The following is a 19,562-nucleotide window of genomic DNA, read 5'->3' as shown; positions in this document are numbered from 1 at the left end:
CTGTTAATATGTGGTTAAATCGACAAATAGACACCACCACGGGTTCCTAGTCATCGTCGTCGTCATTTTGACGTAGGTAATTTTCCAATTGAGGTTTTCTAGGCCCTACTCCAAAGCGAGAGTGGGATTTGGGAAATTTGACAATTTGGCTAAATTTAAGGGTATTATTACTTATTTAGGAATTATGACCCTAGAAAATATTTAAATAATATTTTATTCAGGAATAATTTATTGGAACTAGGAATTTAATTTCAAGGTCCGAGTGAGCGCCGCAGGTATTTTTCGGAGTCCCTGTTGGCGTAGTTCAAGAAACCAGGTAAGGGGAAAAATATATATTAAATCAGAGGTTTTATGAATTAAATGAAAAATAAATTGTGTTATATGTACGTGTAATTTTTCAGTATGGGTAAAATGTCAGTCATTTTAATTATATTTTTTTTCGAGTTTAAGGCTGTTTATTAGACATGTATATGTGAAAATGAATTGATGAAAGTGGAAACATATTTTCAGAGTATTTATGTAAGAAATAAAAGGTATTTTTAGTATATAAACATTAAATGTTGGTTGGCTTATTTTACAGACAGTGTATGAGTTTTATTGCTAAATTGTGTGGCATGAGTAAAATAGAATTTTGTGTGGAATTATGTTATATATACAAGATGCAAGATATACAGAAAATGAAATGAGTATGAAAATGATATATGAAATATGCTGCATGTGAATGCTATTGCAATCATGGAACCAACTACGGTTGAAAAGATGCCGACCACGGCTGAAAAGATGCTGATCACGGCTGAAAGGATGCCGAAGCTAACCAACTACGACTGAAAAGATGCCGACCACGGCTAAAAGGATGCCGAAACTAACCAATCACGGCTGAAAAGATGTCGACCATGGCTAAAAGGATGCCAAAACTAACCAATCACGACTGAAAAGATGCCGACCACGGCTGAAAGGATGCCTAAGCTAACCAACCACGGCTAGAAAGATGCCGAGTATTTATGAATTAAATAAAAATGAGTATGAAATGAAAATGAAATGAAAAGGGAAATGAATGGAATGGAAATGATATATGAAATGTGAACAATGTAAAATGGAAAAGAGTTGCTTAAAGTGAAATGCAATGCAATGTTAAGCCATGAATATGAACAAATGTGTATGATTGAATAATGATAGAAAGAACGATATATTATGATATTAGAAGTATGTATGTACGTAGAACATGTTACAATTGAGCGAGACGTACCTTTTGCCTAAGGGCTTGCTGAGTAAGGCGAGTGCACTAGCTACAGATGTGGTAGTAGCCACATAACGTACTAGGGCAGAGGGAACCTACTTGTATGGGCGGGTAGATTTCCCTATCCTTAGAGCCTTTGCTAGTAAGCTATTGTTGAACGGTGTGAGTAGGAGATCAATTTATCACTTGAGTGCTTACTGAGTAAGTTGAGTGCCCTGGTATGCTTTAGCCGCGGCCTTTGGGTTGCCTAAATATCAGAGCAGAGGGGTGCTACTTATATGGGCGGGTAATCACCCATATCCTCAGGTAATCTCATGGGTTAAAAATTTGCATGTGTTTGATTAGGTTCAGGGAATGATTTCAGAAATTATGTTAAGGATTTTCAAATGTTAAATATTATGTTGATTATAAACTCATGTTGGCCACACACTGTTTTAATATATTGTTTCTTCCTTTACTGAAATGTGTCTCACCCGAATATGAATTTATCTTTTTTTCAAGATTTCCTCGAGATCGAGCTTTGAGAGCTCGAGGTCTTTATAGCATTATTGAAAAATAGAAAAAGAAAAGGGTATATTTCTATGTAAATTTTGGGATGCAAATATATATGTTTTACGTCCTTATATTTTAAGTCGGTGGAGAAAAGAAAGTTTGTGAACATACAGAAATGTTTTGGAGATATATGTAATTATGGAAATGCAGTTGTTGAAGGATATTATGGTCTATGGATAGAACTAGGAAACTCTGGTATTATTTGTATGATTGAGGTTCATAGTTGTGTTTTCCACTGCGTATGTACGGTTTAATTATGGAATATCAAGGATTTTATCAAGTATAACGCACCGGACCTGAATTTAAGGGTTCGGAGCATTACACAGACAATAAAAAACAAAAAATATATTAATAAGTTCCTAGCTTCTGACTAATGAATTTAACATCAGAAACCCCAAAGCTTTTATGAATAAATCTGCAAGTTGCTAATCAAACTTCATACGGGTGGTTGTAATGAGCTTTTGGGCAATTTTTTCCTGAACAAAGTGATGATCAATTTCAATATGCTTTTTGTGCTCATGGAAAATTGGGTTGGAAGGAATATGAATGGCAACTTGATTATTACACATTATCTCCATAGGTCTACAATGTGGAAAACTAATTTCTTCCAACATGTTCTTTAACTAAAGCCAAACAAGTTTGCATGCAATACTCTAACTTAACACTTGATCAGGCCACCACAATATGTTTTTTACTCTTTTAGTACACTAAGTTGCTACCAACAATAATACAAGATTTGGTTGTGGATCATTTGTTAGAAGGATGTTAAATTTTTTATTGAAGGAGAAGATATCTGAAGCATGAACATACTGATGTCGTGCCAGAACCAAATGACATATTTATTATATCTGTAGAAGAACTGAAGAAGAAGAAGAAGAAGAAGAAGAAGAAGAAGAAGAATACTTACGAAGGGTATTCTGTAGATGTGTAGTAAAAACTCCTGCAGCTCTGCTGGTTCAAAGCCCGAAGGGCTCACGACGAACTCACGATGGCTAGAAATTAAGGCCGAAGGTTCTTCGTCTCTCACTTTCTCCTCTTGAGCTGGCTTTCTGAAGTTTGAACAGAGATGCTTGCGGCTTGTCAGTCATCATGGTGAAGAATCGAATAGGGCAGCGGCACTATCTGGCAATAAACTTCAGGCTCCAGCTACTAGTCGATCTTTTTTGTTCTAGCGACACTCTTTGGCTCTCTGAACTTGCTATTTATTAATGTGGGCGGAGACGCTGTAGGCGGCGGCATCCGGCGGAGATGCTGTGGGCGGCGGCGACAAACGGAGATGCTCTCCTCTGTGGGTGACAGCTTGAGGAGCGAGGAGGGAGGGGCAGGAGTGAGGAACGTTGAGGATGGAGGGGCAGGAAGGAGGAAGGAGACGGCAGGAGAGAGAAGGAAATTTTGCAAATTTCAGATTTTGGGATTTCAAATTTTGAGGAGGGACGAGCAGAGATGCGGGTTAATTAGGGAGGAATTTTAGATTTTAAGCATCAGTGACGGTTTCGAAACCATCACTAATACCCCATTATTAGTAACGGTTCTCCCAAACCTTCACTAATACTCTTAACTAATTTTTTAAAAATATTTTTTAAATAAAAATGCTATTAGTGACGATTTCAAAACCTTCACTAATACCCTATTATTAGTGACGGTTCTCCCAAACCGTCACTAAAACTCTTAACTAATTTTTTTTAATATTTTTAAAATAAAAACACTAGTAGTGACGGTTTCAAAACCGTCACTAATACTATTAACTAATTTTTTAAAAATATTTGTTAAATAAAAAAAGTAGTAGTGACAGTTATAAAACCGTCACTAATACCCTATTATTAGTGACAGTTTTCCCATACCGTCGCTAATACTCTTAACTAATTTTCTTTTTAATATTTTTTAAATAAAAATACTAGTAGTGGCAGTTTCAAAACCATCACTAATACTCTATTATTAGTGACAGTTCTCCCAAACCGTCACTAATACTCTTAACTAATTTTTTTTAATATTTTTAAAATAAATACACTAGTAGTGACGGTTTCAAAACCATCACTAATATCCTATTATTAGTGACGGTTCTCCCAAACCGTCACTAATACTCTTAACTAATTTTTTAAAAAATATTTGTTAAATAAAAATACTAGTAGTGACGGTTTCAAAACCGTCACTAATACCCTATTAATAGTGACGGTTCTCCCAAACCGTTGCTAATACTCTTAACTATTTTTTTAATATTTTTTAAATAAAAACACTAGTAATGATGGTTCCAAAATTGTCACTAATACCCTATTATTAGTGAAGGTTCTTCTAAATCATCATTAATACTCTTAACTAATTTAAAAAAAAATATTTGTTAAATAAAAACACTAGTAGTGACGGTTTCAAAACCGTCACTAATACCTTATTATTTGGGACGGTTCTCCCAAACTGTCGCTAATACTCTTAACTATTTTTTTTTAAATAAAAATACTAGTAGTAATGGTTTCAAAACCGTCACTAATACCCTAATATTAGTGACGGTTCTCCCAAACCGTCCCTAATACTTTTAGCTAATTTTTTAAAATATTTTTTAAATAAAAATACTAGTAGTGACGGTTTCAAAACCATCACTAATACCCTATTATTAGTGACGGTTCTCCCAAACCGTCACTAATACTCTTAACTAACTTTTTTATTTATTCATAAATATTAGTAGTAACGATTAGTTAATCGTCACTAATAAGTGACTTTTTGTGACAAATTTAATTCGTCACTAATACTCTAGAATCGTTGCTAATATTCTTCTGAAAAAAATTTTGCACAAAAATTGTTTACTATGCTATTTTTAGTGATGAAAGTAATAGTGACGGTTTTAAAACCATCACTAATAGTGTCGTATTAGTGACGGTTACTAAAACCATCACTAATACCTACTTTTAGCGACAAAATTGAATTTGTCACTAATACTTTCATCACTAAAAACTAGTTTTTTTGTAGTGGTGGTTGTTGTTGTGCCTGCATGTGAGCCGCAAGGTGCCAATCTCCACCTTAGCGAATATACACCCCCTTAGGAGAAAACGAAAAAATAACTCACAGCTCTAATTGGAAAAATAGATTGGGACGTCTCCCATTTAACATCTAAAGACATTAAGCAAGTCCAAGCAATGCTTAAACTTACCCATGGTAACAAGCTTTGTCAACATGTCTTCTGCATTATGAGAAGTGCGAACTTTCTCAAGTAAGAGTTCACCAAAAGAAACCAATTTCAGGATCCTATAAAACCTCACATCTATGTGCTTGGTCCTTGCATGATACACGCAGTTCCTTGCTAAATAAATGATACTCTGACTATCACAACGCAGCTAAACTCTACCTTACTAGATACCCAGCTTCTTGACCAATTCTATAAGCCACAATGATTCCTTAGTAGCTTGAGTGGTTGCCATATACTCTGACTCGGTTTTTGATAGTGCAACTAGAGATAATATCATGGACCTCCAACAAATAGCCCCTCCCATAAAGGTGAAAACATACCCTGTTGTAGACTTCTTGTCATCCAAGTCCCCTGCATAGTCTGCATCCACATATCTCATAACTAATGAATCACTTTGTTGCCTGCCAAACATGATACCATAGTGTGTAGTACCCCGCAAGTATCCGAAAATCCACTTGACTGCATCCCATTGTTGTCTACTCGGATTTGAAAGAAACTTACACACCACATTGATAGCTTGTTCCAGATTCAGTCTTATACATACCATAGCATACATTAAAAATCCCACTGCACTAAAATATGGGACCTTTGATATGTCACGAATATCATCATCTGTCTTTGGGTATTGGGAAGTAGACAATCTAAAATGATTCGCCAATAGTGTGCTCACCGATTTTGCATTATCCACGCTAAACCTCTCCAACACCTTCTTAACATAGCCACCATGAGATACACACAATCTCCCTGCAACTCTGTTCCTGCGAATAATCATCCCAAGAATCTTCTTGGTTGTACCTAAATCCTTTATGTCAAACTTTTTACTTAACAGAGTTTCCAACCGATTAACCTCAGTCATACGTTTCATATGAATTAACATGCCATCCACATAAAGCAATAGAAAAACAAGTGAACCATCATCAAGACTCTTCACATACATGTAGCAATCATACTCACACCTTCTGTAGCCAATCTGGACCATGTAGGAGCCAAAACATTTGTACCACTGCTTCGAGGACTACTTCAACCTGTAAAGTGATTTCCTCAATTTACAGACCAAGTGCTCCAGTTCAAGTTGACTAAACCCTTCTGGTTGTACCATGTAAACCAACTGTTCCAAATCACCATGGAGAAACACTGTCTTTATGTCCATCTGATCCAAATGTATATCGAAATGCACCACGAATACCAACACTTCCCTAATGGAAGTATGTCTGACCATAGGGGGGAAGATCTTATCATAATCAACTCGTTTCCTTTATGAGTAACCCTTTGTAGCGAACCAAGCCTTGAACTTCTCTCATTCTTTTTCTTCTTTCTTTTTATACACCCATTAATTTGCATCCTATCACCCTCTTCCCTTATGGAAGCTCCACTAACCCCTATGTCTGGTTCTTATGCAATGACTCTATCTCCTCCACCATGGCACCCATCGATATACTTTTCTTTTAGTTGTGCACTGCCTATTGAAAAGTAGTAGGATCCTTGCTACTAGTAATGAGTGCATAAGACATCAGATCATCAAATCCATACCTGGGTGGTGACCTAATAGTGTGTCTAGGTCTATGTATAGCTATACTATGATTCTGCAGGTCTTCCAAGCTAGAACTCTCTGCATTCTAAACATTTTCATCTCGACCCTGAGTCTCCAACTCCACTTGCACTACATGCTCATTGCTGCTGTAATTTTCCGGCTCCTGTTTCTCTTTTTCTTTTTCTTAAGTACGATGCAACATGGCTTTTTTATTAAAATCCACATCTCTATTGATCACCACCTTGTTTACCTTTGAATCGCACAACTTGAACCCTTTCACACCTTTCTGATGCCCCATAAAAATGCATTGTCTAAACTTTGCATCAAGTTGTGATCTCTCCTTATTAGAAATGTGCGTATAGGCAAGACATCCAAACACTCTCAAATTAGAGTTGCCTACTACACTGTCTATCCACACCACATCAGCAACTTTCCCATCTAGTGATGCCCTTGGTGATTGGTTAACCAAGAAACATGCCATATATACTCATTGCCACGACACAGAAGTTCTTTGCAAGCCCTGCATTCAACCTAAGACACCAAGCCCTTTCAGCTATGGTTCAGTTCATTCTTTCTGCCACACCATTCAATTGTGGTGTCTTGCATATTATGAAATGTCTCATTATGCATTGTTGCTCGCACAACTCCATGAATCTCGAATCAGTGTACTCAGTTCCATTGTCTAACCTAAGGCATTTAATCTTTCACCCGGTTTGGTTCTCCACCTTAGCTTCCCAAAACTTAAACCTGAAAAACGTCTCTGACTTGTGCTGCATGAACTACACCCAGAACTTTTGTGAGTAATAATTGATAGAACTCATGAAGTACATATGTTCTCCTCGTGGTACAACCCTTATTGGCCCCTAACATCTAATTAGATCTAGTCAAGAATACCCTTTGTATTGTGTGTGGCTGACTTGAACTGCACCCTATTATGTTTTCCAAGAACATAATACCTGCAAAAATTCAGCCTACATTTTTTGGCACCCTTCAAAAGATTTCTCTTATGAAGCTCTATGATTCCATGCTGACATATATGCCCACAAAACAGTATTATTTAACTCAGATGCTGCAACTACAACTCCACCTATAACTATGGTACCCAGCAATGCATAGATATTTCCCACTAATTTCTATCCCTTCATCACAATTAAGATGCCTTTACACACCTTCATTACCCCATTTTCAGGCTTGTAACTAAATTCATTACAATGTAAAGTACCCAATGAAATTAAATTCTTCCGTAGATCCGATATATGCCTAACATCATATAATGTTTTCACAACACCATCAAACATTTTAATTATGATACTCCATATTCCAACAATTTTGCATGAAACATCATTTCCCATCATAGCAAGACCAGAATTTACTAACTTGTAAGTGCTGAACCAATCCTTATTTGGTGTCATGTGATAAGAGCACACCGAATCTAGGATCCAAGAATCTGTAAGGCGATCTGAACCCGATGAAATAGAAAGCATATCACCATCACCACTCTCTAAGTCTCCTTCTTCCACTACATTCGTTGATTTTGACGAACTCTTTTGATTTTTCTGCATTCCCTTTCTTCCTTTCTTGACACTCTAGTTTTATATGTCCCTTTTCCTCACACTAGAAACACCATGTGCCCTTTTTCTTCCTGTACTAGGACCAAGATTTAATATTACTCTATCTTCTCTAGAACTTGCTTCTCCCAGGTTCTTGGTTACCCTTCACCACAAGCCCTCCACCTTGTGAAATCTCATCGCTGGCTTTCTTGCTCTGATGAAAACCTAGCACAACGCTTGCAACCTCAGGGTTTCTTTTCCATATGTCAAAGTTGTAACTAGATTTTCAAACATATGATACATAGGTAAGAAATTCAATAGCATCAATGCCTTATCTTCTTCCTCAAACTTCACATCAACTCGCTTCAAATAACTGATAATTTGATTGAATACATTGATGTGTTGGTTCAAATATGAACCCTTTTCCATTGATGTGTTCCAAAAATGTACTATTTTAGGCCCCCATTTACCTTTATTTATCCTCATTTATGTTGTAGGTATCCATTTGTCATCATCGTTCGAGGTTATGCAATGTTTATTTGTGTTTTCAAGAAAAACAGGTTAAAACCACGGAGTTAAGGGATACGAGAAGTTAAGGGAGAATTTGGGACAATTCAAACTAAGACCAAATGTTCAACCAACTCTGAAAACCTTAGAGCATCAAAAGAGAATAAAACTCTGTTCAGCCATGTGGTGCGACTGGCAATACAAGGGGCAACTAAGTCATCTATTGCAGACTCCAAGGTTCGAACTGAGATTGAATTGCTGCAAGGGTCGACCAAGTGTTTGACCATTTGTCCCTCAAAGGTGACTAGGGTAGTGAGCTGCTAAAGCTTACTGAGCCAAGAAATACGGAAAGCATCGACCAAGTGGTCAACCAAAAGATCTTAAGAGGCAACTATGTTGAGTTCCTAAGATTTCCTAAAGATCAAGAGCCTGTAAGCCTCGACTATCAACTCGACTATAAAGACCAAATTTTACAACTAAGTTAAAGAATATTTAAGTTCAAATTCCTGCTTTCCTGGGATCTTCAACCAAGGAGCGATCAAGGGAAGCATGGGTGCAACTTGGTCAACAACGACGATCTGCCGCGTGATATTTCCTGCAAAACTTTCCTATTTTGAGTTTTAAACTTTGTAAACCCTACGGGGCATAAATAGTAGCCTCGAAGATGTTCTTTGGGTTCCTTTTTGGCCGATTTTAGGTTAGTGATAGACCTAGAACACCAAGAGAGCCAAACAACTTGAATATGAAGGGCTTGATGTTTATATGCTTTACTAGATTAGGTGACCATCCATTGTAGGGGCAGGCGTTAGTGATAGACAACTTGAATACAAAGGATCAATTTTTATATGCCTTTAATTTACTACTTTATCTTTACTGCTTTCATTTACCACTTGATTGTGATTGTGTCCTGAGAGATAGGATAACACTTCTATAGCTTCAGTTAGACACACATATTAGACTATAGTCTCCCATAGAGGTTCTCATGATCGTTGTGATAGAGTATACTCTGATTCCCGACCCTGCTCCGAGACGGTTGGTGCACCCTTGCTACCCTATGAAAGATGCAAAGTTGATGGAGATTGTAGAGAAGATACAGGATAAGCAGAACATAGGCTTTAATGTTGTTGAGGATGGAGTTCTTAGATTTCACACTCGATTGTGTGTGCCAGATGACGCAAAGATAAAAAGGACGATTTTGAGGGAAGCTCACCGCTCTCTCTATATACTGTTCACCTAGGTAGCACGAAGATGTATAGAGACTTGCGTGAAACATTCTGGTGGAGTAACTTGAAGAGGAAAATCGCTAAATTTGTGGGTCAGTGATTGACATGTCAGCAGGTGAAGGTAGAACACCAGAGGCCAGCGGGACCACTTCAACCACTAGACATCCCTACGTGGAAGTGGGAGCATATCTCGATGGACTTTGTATTGGGATTGCCTTTCGCATTGCATGGGTAGAAAGCCATATGGGTAGTAGTTGAAAGATTGACGAAGACTACCCATTTCATTCCTGTTAGAACCAGTTATTCTATGGATAAGCTGGAAGAACTCTATGTTCAGGAGATAGTCAGAATACATTGTGTGCCTGTGTCCATCGTTTAAGATTAGGATCCGCGGTTCACTTCCCATTTTCGAAAGAGTTTGCAGGGAGCGTTGGGTTCTCAACTCACTTTCAGTACTGCATTTCACCCTCAGATGGATGGACTGTATAAACAAACCATTCAGATTCTCGAGGATATGCTATGGGCATGTGTGTTCGATTTTGGGTGCACTTGGATTCGATATTTACCATTGGTTGAGTTTGCATACAATAACAATCACCATGCTAGCATTGGAATGACACCATATGAGGCTTTGTATGGTCGCCGGTGCCGATCTCCATTGTACTGGGATGAAGCAGGCGAGCAACAGATTTTGGGACCAGAACTTGTCCAGCAGGCCTCTACAAAGGTTGAACTTATTAGGGAAAGGATCAAGGCAACCCAGAGTTGGCAGAAGAGTTATGCGGATACTTGCCGACCAGAGCTAGAATTCGAGGTAGGTGATATGATATTCTTGAGGATTGCTCCGATGAAGGGGGTGATGAGGTATGGAAAGAAGGGCAAGATGAGCCCTAGATATATTGGTTCGTTTGAGATTCTAAAAAGGATTGGTTCGGCAGCGTACAAGATAGCACTACCCCAGCACTATCTAGGATACACGACATGTTCCACATATCCATGTTGAGAAGGTATGGTCCAGACCCCTCACATGTGATTAGTTATGAGTCATTGGAGATCGAGGATACTTTAGCATATGAGGAGGTACTAGTTCAGATTTTGGATCGGAAAATATAGGAACTGCATACTAAGGATATATCGTTAGTGAAGGTGTTGTGGTGAAATCATGCAGTTAAGGAGGTTTCTTGGGAGTTAGAAACGGAAATATGGCAGAAGTATCCGCAACTGTTCAGCAAGGGCTAGTGTCATGAGGTAAGGGTATGGTTGTATATAGATGGATTAGAGTAGGTTGTGTAGTTAGTTGTGTATAGGTTTAATTATAGATAGTCTTTGGGAAACTTTGTTATGATTATTGTAATTTCCCAAAGGTAGTATGGTAACCATGGTATTCCTTCATCATAAGTGAGAGTAGTTAATAAACTTGGGACAAGGCCGCTATGTGGTTGGCTACCGACTCTTCTGTAGACAGGGATCGTGAATTAAGGAAATAATTGATAATAGTTAACAAATTTCAAGGACAAAATTTTTGTAAGGAGGGGAGAATGTAGTAATCATAAAAAATTTTTTAAAAAATTAAAATTAAATTAAAATAAATTAAAATTAAAATTTAAAAATAAATAATTAATTAATTATTAGTATTAATTAAATAGCATAATATAATATTATAATGGTATATAATATATATATATATAAGGTAAAGCTTCCTGAAGTTAATCTTCAAGAAGCAACTGAATCAAAGGAAAAAAAAAGTTGCAAAGGAAGCAATCTAGCACCCATGTCCCTCTTTGTCTCTTTTCTCCCACTCTCCTCCATCTCATCTCCAATATTCGACCGATTGAAAATTCAAAAATACTGTTGGACTTTGCTCGCCCCCACCGACACTTCTGCTGGAGTGGATCTGTCGTGGGAGCGACGTAGGCATATCTCTTAGGGTAAGGCCAATTTTCAAACTTACCTCAATCTCTCTTAAACTATAAGCCCCATTAATGAACAGAAATTGTCAGAAGACTCGTGGGGAGATTCTTTACAATCTAACCAGAGCGGGTTTTCGAACTGGAGCTCTGTGGTACCAATCTTAAATTGGGGGTATGTTTAATAATTTTGGCTTTATTAGGCTATCTAGGGTATTCGGAGCCTAGGGAAATTTTAGGGAAAGTTACTCTAGGGATTGAGACGAATAATATAGTGAAATTTGAATTTCAGGGCTCAGGGGTTTTGAACGTCGTGGGGCGTAGACCGAGGTTTTATCAGGGTTGTCAGGAATCAGGTAAGGGGATTAAGTTAAGTTAGAAATTTTATGAAAACTTGAATCAATTTAATTGTTATGCTTATATAAATATATTTATTTATTTATTTATTTGGGAATTTAAATGTTATTTTGAAAACCAACAGTTCGAAATGGATTTTACAAACCTAGGATGTATGGTATGGTATTTTTGAATAAAATGAACGGTGGAAAGTTTGTTTGTTTATATGGTATATTAAAATGTGAAAAATTGTGTGGCAGATGATTTTATTTGTATGGATTATTGTATATCTTGATTTGGAATTTTGAAATATTAAATTGTCTGTGAAATACTAAATTGTTTGAGAAATACTAGAAATGCTTGTGAAAATACTGGAACTGTTTATGAAATGCAGGATTTTGAACTAACGGCCAATGGCCGGGTGTTATTTGATTGGCTAAGGGCAGGATTATTATTTGATGGTCGAGGACCGAGTTTTAATTGGTGACCATATGGCGGATTGTATTTTGTAGGTGGGGGCCAGGTGTTTGGAATAACAAGAAATATATGTGAATTAATGTTTTAAGTGGTGATTTCTATTATCTAAATTGCATGATATGCTTTAGGAACCCTGGGGACCAGTGTATTGTGAGCACAATACCAATGCTAGTTAGACCATATGCACCCACACTGTCTGGATAGAAATGTAGGGGGTCCAGCCAACTGCCTACGTGAGGTTGAAGTAAGGGCGTCGGACCTGCAGCGTTGCTATGGATGCCTACAGATGTGTTTGCAGAGGATGTTGTTTTTAACTTTGTTTGGGCTGATCACCCAGGCTTAGTCCAGCCTTCGGGCCACACAACCCGTGCCATGGGGATGTAAATGGCGCGTTTGTCGCATTGAGTGTCTTATATGCATATCTGTTAATTTATGTGAATACGATTAATTAATAAGATAACTTCAAGGGCTTACTGAGAAAGGTGAGTGCCCTTATAGCAGTAATTGTACTAGAGTAGAGGGAAACTACTTGTATGGGTCGGTAATCTTCCCTATCCTCAGCTAATTGTGTGTGTGAGTTTTAAATAAGAATGTTTTCATAAATATGTTTATCTGCTTAGTGAACTGGTTATTTTTTTGTACACTAAATGCATGCTAGCCACACACTGACATTAACCTAATCTTTCCCTTACTGAGCTCTGCCTCACCCTTACTTTACAAACTTTTTTTTAGGAAATCCTACAGATCAAGTCTAGCAGGCTAGAGGAGCCGGGCTAGTGGTGTAAATTTTATATAGGTAGTGTGTAGATAGAGATTTTATTTTTGTTTAGTTTTATAGGATGTAATTATGTGAAAATGGATATATTTGTGTATAGAGATAGTTAGAACTCTGGTAATGTAATTTGAGTATTTTATATTTTATTTCCGTTACGTATGTATGTTTTATATTTGATAAATAAGGTAGTAAGTACACTGAAATCACTAAAGTAGCACTCCGGGCCCACGTGGCGGGTCAGGGTCGTTACAGGGCGCCTGGGTTGTGACCGTTTTCTGAAATTTTGAATTTTTGAATGTTGTGTGGTTAGGAAAACGGGGGGAAACCTCCAAGGAAACTCTATATATGTCATATGGGCATATTTTGAGAGTGAGAGTGATTATTATTGAAGTGTATTGTGTACATTGTGATTTATAAAGTGAAATTTGCATGCCTTTTGCTTCCGTAGATGTAAACTTTGTCGAACCATGTAAATCTTTGTGTTGTTGTTCTTTTTGGTTGTGTTATTTATTTATTGTTCTTTATTCCGCTATGCATTTTCATTATACGATTCATATCACAACAAATTGGTATCAGAGCGATTGTTGTTATGGCATCGAGATCGTCTTTTGCAAGATTTGACATAGTCAAATTTGATGAAACCAGAAACTTCAGTTTATGGCAGAAGAGAGTGAAGGACATTATTATGTAACAAAGAATGACTAAGGCTTTGCTTGATACTCAACCAGAATGAATGGAAGCGGCAACATGGTTAGATTTGAAAGCAAAGGCAATGTCGACAATACCCTTGTGTTTGGCCGATGAAGTTCTCTATCGGGTGATGGAGGAGGATTCTCTAGCAGTTATCTAGTGAAAGTTAGAAAGCCGATACATGTCTAAATCCCTCAATAACAAACTTTTTCTAAGTAGTGTTTATATTGACTTAAGATGGTAGAAGGATCTAGTCTAGATCAACACATCAATGCGTTTAATCAAATCATAAGTGATCTTATGAGATTTGATGTGAAGTTTGATGAGGATGATAAGGGTTTGATGCTATTAAATTATTTGCCCTCAACTCATACCTAGGAAAATCTTGTGACCACTTTTACGTGGGGAAAAGAAACACTTGATTTGGAAGAGGTAACAAGTGCTTTGTTAAATTTTCATCAAAGGTTGAAAATATGTGATGAAGGAGAAGGACTTGTGGTAAAAGGTAGTAATGAGCGATGCAAAGGAAAGTTTAAGATGGTGGGTCTAATCAGAAATCCCGAAATCAATCCAAGAAGAAGAAGGAAATTTGGTGTTATAAATGCAATAAAAAAGGGCATGTGAAACCAAAGTGTTCGGATTGGAAGAAGGGAAATGCTAATAAGCATAAGGGGATTTCTAAGTCTATGAATGTTGTTCAAGAAGAAAATTCAACGGATGGTGGTGTTCTATCAATTTCAGTGGACTCGGATAATCTAATGGATCCTGGATACTTGACTCGGCATGTTCTTATCACGTGACTCCAAATAATTAGTGGTTCAGCACTTATAGGTTAGTAAATTCTAGATCAGTTCTTATGGGTAATGATGCTTCTTGTAAGATCGTTGGCATAGGAAATGTAAAGATAAAAATGTTTAATGATGTTGTAAGAACATTGTGTAATGTAAGACATGTACCTGTGTTGAGAAAGAGTTTAATATATCTTAGCACTTTAGATTGTAATGGTTAATTACAAGTCCAAAGGTGGAGTCTTGATGGTATGGAAAGGTAATCTGACTATAATGAAAGGGTAGAAACTGGATGGAAAATATTTATACATTGCAGGGAACTACCATTGTAGGTGGATTTGCAATCGTGGATTCTGAATTAGATGAGACCGTCTTGTGGCATATACGTCTTGGCCGTATGGGAGAACATGACATGAAAGAACTACACAAGAGAAAATTGTTGAAAGGTTTGAAAACATGTTAGTTGGAATTTTGTAGGTTTTGTGTTCTTGGAAAATAGAACAGGGCAAAATTCAAATCAACTAGTCCCAAGATGAAAGGAATTCTTGACTATGTACATTCAGATGTTTGGGGCCCAGTTAGAGTTGCATCAAAGGGTGGACATGTGTATTATGTGAGTTTCATTGATGATTACTTAGGAAAGGAGGTTTACTTCATGCATCACAAATCTAGTTTGTTTGCCAAGTTTAAGATTTGGAAGACTGAAGTGGAAAACCTGACAAGGAGGCGAATCAAATACTTAAGGTCGGATAATGGGACCAAGTACACTAATTCTTGGTTTATAGAGTTTTGTGCGGAGCAGGGCATCAATAGAAATGTTGCAGTTCGTCGGAAACCTCAATAGAATGGTGTGGCAGAACGGATGAACTGGACTCTTGCTGATAGGGCTTTGTGTCTCAAATTGAATAAGGGGCTACTGAAGAACTTCTGGGCCAAGGCAGTTAGTATGGCTTGTTTTTTGGTTAACCAATCACCAAGGGCATCACTAGAGGGTAAAGTGGCAGAAGAAGTTTGGATGGAAAACGCAGTAGACTACTTCAAATTGAAGGTGTTCAGGTGTCCATCCTATGTCCACGTGTCTACTGAGGAGAGGTCTAAGCTTGACCCAAAGTCTCATCATTGCATCTTCTTGGGATATCCAGAGGGCGTGAAGGGGTATAAGCTATGGGACCTAATGGCAAACAAGGTGGTGATCCATAGAGATTTATTCTTTGATGAGAAGGTTATGGTGAAGCGTACTCAAGAGTTTGATGAATAGAAACAGGAGCCAGAAAGCTGGGGGCAGTGATGGACATATCGTGCAGGTGGAGTTGGAAGCTCAGGGCAACAGAAATAACCATGGTCCCATGGTTGTAGGGAGCTATAACTTGGAAATCTAGCAAGTCAACAATATTCCGTTAAGAAGATCCAGACGCACTATTCGGTCTCCGCCAAGGTATGGGTTTAAGGAGTTAGTGTCTTATGCTTGTCTTACTAATTGCAACGATCCAACTACATTTCAAAAGGTGGTGCACGACTAAGAGAAAGATAGATAGATGGGAGCAATGATTGAGGAAATGGAGTCACTACATAAAAATCAAACTTGGGAGTTGGTGGAGCTTTGATATGGGAAGAGACCGGTTGGGCGCAAATGGGTGTACAAGAAGAAGGAGGCTGTTAGCCCTAACAACTGTACTATCTTGGTTTATATGTTTTGATGATATAAACCTATTTGTCGTTCCTAGTATTTTTTATCCTTGCAGATCTTATCTAGTACAGATACAAAGTGTCAGATACACGGAGGTACGAAATCAGAAGCAAAGATCAAACCGAGTAGACATCAAATAGGAAAGATTGGAAGGACGATGACTCGGAAGCACCAAAGCACATCCTAAAGTTTTTATTGCGTATAAATTAATTATAATAAGAGTTGTGTGAGTGAGTGCATATTGTAACTATTGCGGTGTGTGTCTTGTATGATTTCTAAGTAAGAGTTAAGTCATTGCATATGCATACTAGGACACATGAGCATATAGGATCTGCACAAAAGTAACAAACTCATAATTCATAGTTTTCTAAATTAAAACAAGAGTTTGTCAAATGAATCCTAAAACTCAAATATGTTTTCAAAGGGACAAGTTTTTAACATCCTAGTTTTGAAAACATTTTTATACTTAGTCCTGATTGTGTTAAAACAAGTTTTATGTCCTAAAGGTTCAAAGAAAGTCAAGTATATTTATAGGAGGACATACTAAGCATATAAGATATCAAAATGGGTTTTAAAATGTGTTTTATTAATTAATATATCTTATATTCAAAAGGAAACTCATTTGGACAAGTTTTAATCTTTATTAGACTTAATATATTTCATATACTTTTGTCCAAGAATGTTTTGAATCATTAAAACGCTTTTTGATAAGGAAAAACAAAGCAATCGTCACTACCGTAGTACAGCCTTGAGTCCTGAACACCTTTTGGCATGTTAGGCATAACGTTTTCTCAAAATGTCCAAATGGGACAATATTGATGTCCCTGGAAAGCTAAGACAAAATTCCACAACTTTCATGTTGATGAATTTTTCTCTTTCGGGGACCTAGTCGACGAACACAGGGGATTCATCGGCAGGTTGCAGTATATAATTAGTCGATGAGTGTAGGCGCCTAGTCGACGAGGCCAACGGGTATACTGATGCTAACGCGCGAAAAATGGCTAGTTTACCAAATAAAATATATTTTCTTTCCCCGAACGGCTAAGTAATGGCTCATTTGGTTCTTGGGCTATAAATACAAGCTATTAGACTTGTATAACATTGTTTTGAAGGTTTTTGATCATTCTAAGTGAAAAATATCTTTTTACACCAAAACCTAAGCACCTAACACTTTGCATTGTTGTTCTTCATTCAAAAGTGCTCATTTTCTCTTGCTCTTTGATTGTGTTTGATTCATTACTTGATCAAATAGTGTGAGGTTTGCTTTGTATTTAATATTTTCTCATTTGAGGAGTATCATATTATATTTCCATCATCTTCTTGAAGGTTCTTTCTGACCATTTGATGAAAGATCTTTGTGAACCATAGAGGCTCTTGGTGAGTGAGTAGGGATTTGTTCCCAAGTTGTAAGGCTTCTCCGCCGGTGATGGAGATCGTATAGTAGAATCCTTGAGTTAGTCTCAAGGCATGGATGTAGGCTTGGTGCCAAACCACGTAAAAATACCAATGTTGATTTTCTCACCCTATGCTCTTTATTATTTGTCTTGTGTATGATTTAAATTTCATATATCATGATTTAATTATTTGTATCTTGCCAAGAAAGTTTGTAATTCTACAAAAGAGTATTCTAGAACGTCTAACAAGTGGTATAAGAGCAAGGCGCTTGTATTTTCGGAGTAAAATCTAGAGTGTAAAGATCAAATGGATTATTTGTCGAGCACCTCCTCCCAAGGACAATCCATGGCAAGACCGCCATTGTTCAACGGTTCAAACTGCCCGGCTTGGAAAAACCGAATGACCATCTTCATCCAAGAACACAATCTCAAAATGTGGCATGTCATCTCAGAGGGAAATTACGAATTCAAAAATACCAAGGGTGAACCAAAAAATCTTGAGGAGATGTCAGACACTGAAATAAGGTTAGTTGAGTTTAACTTTCAAACCAAAAATTTTATTTATTATGCTCTAACTGATAATGAATACAATCGTATTTGTGGTTGTGATACCGGTAAAGAAATATGGGAAAAACTTGAAGTCACATATGAAGGTACTTCAAAAATTAAGAAGTCCAAAATTTACATGTTAGTCAATGAATATGAAATGTTTAAAATGGATGAGGGAGAATCCATCACGTCCATGTTCACTCGGTTCACACACATTATAAATAAATTAAAAGCACTCGGTAGAACTTATTATATGGAGGATAATGTTCAAAAAGTTTTACGATTTACCGGAGTCATGGCATGCTAAATCTACTGTCATTGAGGAGGCAAAGGATTTAATCAAAGTCACACTTGATGAGCTTATTGGATCACTTAAGACTTATGAACTTAAGAAAAATACGATTTTGGATCCTCAAAAGCCTAGGAAGGATAAATGTGTTGCTCTTAAATCATCTATTCCAAAATTCAAAGAAATGCTAGAAAATGATGAAGATAGTAAGGATGACATGGAATCACTCATAAAAGACTTTAGAAAATTCCTTGAAGAAAAACAAAACTTTAGGAAAGAAGAAATAAGAAAAAATAAAAAAATGCACATCCATGCTTAATGGCTAACAAGCAAGAAGATGAAGTAAGTTCGGATAAGGACGATTATGCGCCTTCTTATGATGAAGTAATAGAAAATTGTGCTAAATTATACGATGAATTAGTTTTAGGAAAAAGAAGAAACAAAAATATGGAGAAAGAACTTGCTTTGTCAAAACATAGGGAATCCTCATTGACAGAAGAAAATAATTCTTTTAAAAATAAGAATGAGGAGCTTGTTTTAAATTCTCAAAAGGAGCAAGTAAAGATAGAAAATTTGGAGGAAAAATTGTCAAAATACAAAGGAAAAGAACCTTGTCTTTTCCTCCTTGAAAGATGAAAATGCTTCCTTTAGAAAAGAAAATGAAGAGCTTAATGAAAAAGCTCAAAAAGACCATAAAATTTTTCAATAACAAGTTAAAAATTTGAAAAATCAAATTGGAAATATTATGAAAGAAAATAATCTCTTGAAAAAGAAAAAGGAAGATCATAGCAAAACCATTAAAGGAAAAGAAAACTCCAAAGTATTTTCGGGAGTTAAGAAAAATAATTTTTACAAACATAATTTTAAACCACATGGTCATGCCTCAGCAAGCAAA

Source organism: Malania oleifera, chromosome 7, assembly GCF_029873635.1.
Source record: "Malania oleifera isolate guangnan ecotype guangnan chromosome 7, ASM2987363v1, whole genome shotgun sequence".
Taxonomy (NCBI): Eukaryota; Viridiplantae; Streptophyta; class Magnoliopsida; order Santalales; family Ximeniaceae; genus Malania; species Malania oleifera.
This window is presented reverse-complemented; position numbering follows the sequence as displayed.